The sequence below is a fragment of the Schistocerca gregaria genome, unplaced genomic scaffold (genome assembly GCF_023897955.1).
Source record: "Schistocerca gregaria isolate iqSchGreg1 unplaced genomic scaffold, iqSchGreg1.2 ptg000932l, whole genome shotgun sequence".
In the NCBI taxonomy this organism is placed as follows: domain Eukaryota; kingdom Metazoa; phylum Arthropoda; class Insecta; order Orthoptera; family Acrididae; genus Schistocerca; species Schistocerca gregaria.
Window position 1 is genome coordinate 82501 of NW_026062287.1, and position 5000 is coordinate 87500.

The 5000-nt window shown below is 52.2% G+C and overlaps 1 non-coding gene across 1 annotated transcript in view; it reads left to right on the forward strand.

Moving 5' to 3' along the window:
- Positions 1-3526: 3526 nt before the first annotated feature.
- The window catches only part of LOC126325668 (small subunit ribosomal RNA), a 1893-nt gene continuing 419 nt past the window's right edge, over positions 3527-5000 (forward strand). The window contains exon 1 of the ribosomal RNA XR_007560265.1: positions 3527-5000. This exon is cut by the window's right edge and continues 419 nt beyond it. This is a non-coding gene — a ribosomal RNA (small subunit ribosomal RNA).

Below are 5000 nucleotides of genomic sequence, written 5' to 3' on the forward strand. Positions count from 1 at the left end.
GGCACTGCTTAGTAAATGATGCAAGGCCACATATAGATGATTTATGCGAATGTCCCTATACGTGCTGTAAGACTGGGCACACAACGTGAATCGCACGTCAGCCAGACACTCGAACATGCACCACTCTCGGCCTGCAACGGAGACACACAATACGTAAACATCTGGAATGCGACAATGTCGAGTGCATCCTCTCTGCGACATTGCACCGTCGACACTATGATAACCAGAGCAGTAGGTCCACCTATAAAAGCACAATACCCCACTCCTCCGACAACTACCATTGCTCAGATAAACCAACACACATCCTACACAGAGGGGCACCAAATATCACCCCCCGCCCTCGTGTTATACCACATGAAAAATTGCAGAAGTGAGAGACACAGACCCGCCAGCCTCTTGCTACAAGCATCGAACCGACGTGACGTATCTGACGGTGACTCAGGCATCCGCGTACTGCCACCACTATCCACCCCCCCCCCCTCTCTCTCTCTTCCCCCTTTCCCACAATACCAAATTTAACCAACTTTATTGCTTAACCTAACTGTGGCTGTACCAGATTATCGCTTAACCTAACTGTGGCTGTACCAGATTATCGCTTAACCTAACTGTGGCTGTACCAGATTATCGCTTAACCTAACTGTGGCTGTACCAGATTATCGCTTAACCTAACTGTGGCTGTACCAGATTATCGCTTAACCTAACTGTGGCTGTACCAGATTATCGCTTAACCTAACTGTGGCTGTACCAGATTATCGCTTAACCTAACTGTGGCTGTACCAGATTATCGCTTAACCTAACTGTGGCTGTACCAGATTATCGCTTAACCTAACTGTGGCTGTACCAGATCATCGCTTAACCTAACTGTGGCTGTACCAGATCATCGCTTAACCTAACTGTGGCTGTACCAGATTATCGCTTAACCTAACTCAATTTGTCCCTTAACCTAACTCAAGTTGTCCCTTAACCTAACTCAAGTTGTCCCTTAACCTAACTCAAGTTGTCCCTTAACCTAACTCAAGTTGTCCCTTAACCTAACTCAAGTTGTCCCTTAACCTAACTCAAGTTGTCCCTTAACCTAACTCAAGTTGTCCCTTAACCTAACTCAAGTTGTCCCTTAACCTAACTCAAGTTGTCCCTTAACCTAACTCAAGTTGTCCCTTAACCTAACTCAAGTTGTCCCTTAACCTAACTCAAGTTGTCCCTTAACCTAACTCAAGTTGTCCCTTAACCTAACTCAAGTTGTCCCTTAACCTAACTCAAGTTGTCCCTTAACCTAACTCAAGTTGTCCCTTAACCTAACTCAAGTTGTCCCTTAACCTAACTCAAGTTGTCCCTTAACCTAACTCAAGTTGTCCCTTAACCTAACTCAAGTTGTCCCTTAACCTAACTCAAGTTGTCCCTTAACCTAACTCAAGTTGTCCCTTAACCTAACTCAAGTTGTCCCTTAACCTAACCCACGTTGTCCCTTAACCTAACCCACGTTGTCCCTTAACCTAACCCACGTTGTCCCTTAACCTAACCCACGTTGTCCCTTAACCTAACCCACGTTGTCCCTTAACCTAACCCACGTTGTCCCTTAACCTAACCCACGTTGTCCCTTAACCTAACCCACGTTGTCCCTTAACCTAACCCACGTTGTCCCTTAACCTAACCCACGTTGTCCCTTAACCTAACCCACGTTGTCCCTTAACCTAACCCACGTTGTCCCTTTGCCTAACATAGTTCACTGCTCGGAATCTCTGGTGTCGTTGTTATCCTCATGTAGATGTCTTGCGAGTGTTGCTTACTTTCCACATATTCCCGCTATCCACTGTCAATTGTACTGCAATAGGACTATATCGGCCCCCCCCCCCTCTGTCCCCCTCTTTGTGTCTCTGTCCTCTCAAGCTGGTCGGTCTGGCGTGTGAGTGTTAAATGAGCCTCGCAGCTGTTCAGTTGCATTCAGATGTCGACGCCCTCAGTGTACGTCGTGGTATGGTCTGTGTCCATTGTCCGCTGATGTCGTACGCGTAACCCACACGCTGTACCGATCATCGGTAGTTACGTACAGAGTGAAGTAGTGTGATACGTGTGACTGTACGCTGGCTGTGCCCAACGGTGTCGAATCTCAATTTCCATATGTTGTGCTCGATGCTACTTGTCTCGTCTCCCAATAACAGCTAGGTTGCACTGTGGTACGCCGTAGAGGCGTGTGGGAGGAACGTACGAACGCATTGTATGTCACCCTGGGTCGCTGGGGGTGGTGGTGCGGTGAGTCAGGTCAGGTCAGGTCAGGTCAGGTCAGCGTGAGCCGTCTGATGTAGTGACGCGTGTATTCCGACTTTGTCGTATTGCCTCACACAAAGTGCTACCCTGGTGGACCGCGTTCCATATCTGGGACATGCCGCAGATGCCGGTTGACAGTGGATCGCGGAAGGGACATCGCATACTTGCGCGGGCCACCTTCCACGTGTTCTCTTCTGCACATGTCGCAGTGTGTATGTGGTCTGATGTAGCGTGTCGTGACACATGACATCCTGGCATGCAAGAATTGTTGAATTCGCAAATGTAGGTGGACATCTACGTTTACTGCCCAAGATACGCAAATGAACTGGAAATCCGTTGTTGAGCGGTTGTTCACGCTGGAGGTGAATCTGTGATGGCGACGATCGGTACAGCTATTAACCGGTTGTTTCAGCGGTACCCGCCACATCCACACACGTGACTAGGCCCATGTGGGTATGAAGCGATACGCGGCGGTGGCTTGGTGGGACTGTTCCCGGCCGGTGAAGGGGGGCCGCCCGGCGTGTTGGCCGCGCGCTGCGTGGGCGCACGCGCAACAGCCGGCTGGTGGGGGGCGCCGAGTGGCAGGAGCGCCAGCCGACGGGCCCGGCAGGCGGCGCAGCTACGCTGCGGCGCACCCTGCACGCGGCGCCTGGCGGCCAAAGTTGGTTCAGCCGAGCCCGGTGCGAAGCGCGGTGGACATCTGCAGTGTGCTGGTCTGATTGAGGACTGTGTGCGTTGAGGATGCGCCGCCGCCTGGCACTCGGCGCCGCGACGCCGTCTGCTGCTCGGTCGCCCCAGCGGTTCTCGCAGGTGGTTTGTATCGCAGTTGTGCGGACGTGTTGGCGCGTGCGCTGTGCTGGGAGAGTTCGCTTCTGCACCCAAGTGGGGCTTTGCCCTTGTGTGGCGCTGGCGTTGGAGCTGCCGGTCACCATAGGTGGCGCGTGTTGTCTCCCGCCGGCAATGCCACGACAGCACGCTCCCGGGCCTCTGTCGGCAGCGGCAAGCTCAGTTGGGAGCAAGGGTGTTCGCACTAAAACCGTCTACTCGCCTAACTCCGGGCGATTGCGCCTCTCTCGAAACCGACCAAGTACCTAGGACGGCGCTGCGCGCCGCCGGGACCTGAGAGGGTTTCGAGGTGTATCGTGCAGGGGAGCTCGGCCTCCTCCTGTTTGCAGAATAATTGAGCGGACGCTTGCGTGTTCGCGCGGGCCCCCGGGACACACTCCCGGGCGGCCGGCTGCTCAGCTCTAGTTGACGCAGCTCCCTGGTTGATCCTGCCAGTAGTCATATGCTTGTCTCAAAGATTAAGCCATGCATGTCTCAGTACAAGCCGCATTAAGGTGAAACCGCGAATGGCTCATTAAATCAGTTATGGTTCCTTAGATCGTACCCACGTTACTTGGATAACTGTGGTAATTCTAGAGCTAATACATGCAAACAGAGTCCCGACCAGAGATGGAAGGGACGCTTTTATTAGATCAAAACCAATCGGATTGGCTTGTCTGGTCCGTTTGCCTTGGTGACTCTGAATAACTTTGGGCTGATCGCACGGTCCTCGTACCGGCGACGCATCTTTCAAATGTCTGCCTTATCAACTGTCGATGGTAGGTTCTGCGCCTACCATGGTTGTAACGGGTAACGGGGAATCAGGGTTCGATTCCGGAGAGGGAGCCTGAGAAACGGCTACCACATCCAAGGAAGGCAGCAGGCGCGCAAATTACCCACTCCCGGCACGGGGAGGTAGTGACGAAAAATAACGATACGGGACTCATCCGAGGCCCCGTAATCGGAATGAGTACACTTTAAATCCTTTAACGAGTATCTATTGGAGGGCAAGTCTGGTGCCAGCAGCCGCGGTAATTCCAGCTCCAATAGCGTATATTAAAGTTGTTGCGGTTAAAAAGCTCGTAGTTGGATTTGTGTCCCACGCTGTTGGTTCACCGCCCGTCGGTGTTTAACTGGCATGTATCGTGGGACGTCCTGCCGGTGGGGCGAGCCGAAGGGGTGCTTTCGCGTCCCGAGGCGGACCCCGTTTAAATCCTACCAGGGTGCTCTTTGTTGAGTGTCTCGGTGGGCCGGCACGTTTACTTTGAACAAATTAGAGTGCTTAAAGCAGGCAAGCCCGCCTGAATACTGTGTGCATGGAATAATGGAATAGGACCTCGGTTCTATTTTGTTGGTTTTCGGAACCCGAGGTAATGATTAATAGGGACAGGCGGGGGCATTCGTATTGCGACGTTAGAGGTGAAATTCTTGGATCGTCGCAAGACGAACAGAAGCGAAAGCATTTGCCAAGTATGTTTTCATTAATCAAGAACGAAAGTTAGAGGTTCGAAGGCGATCAGATACCGCCCTAGTTCTAACCATAAACGATGCCAGCCAGCGATCCGCCGCAGTTCCTCCGATGACTCGGCGGGCAGCCTCCGGGAAACCAAAGCTTTTGGGTTCCGGGGGAAGTATGGTTGCAAAGCTGAAACTTAAAGGAATTGACGGAAGGGCACCACCAGGAGTGGAGCCTGCGGCTTAATTTGACTCAACACGGGAAACCTCACCAGGCCCGGACACCGGAAGGATTGACAGATTGATAGCTCTTTCTTGATTCGGTGGGTGGTGGTGCATGGCCGTTCTTAGTTGGTGGAGCGATTTGTCTGGTTAATTCCGATAACGAACGAGACTCTAGCCTACTAACTAGTCGCGTGACATCCTTCGTGCTGTCAGCGATTACTTTTCTTCTT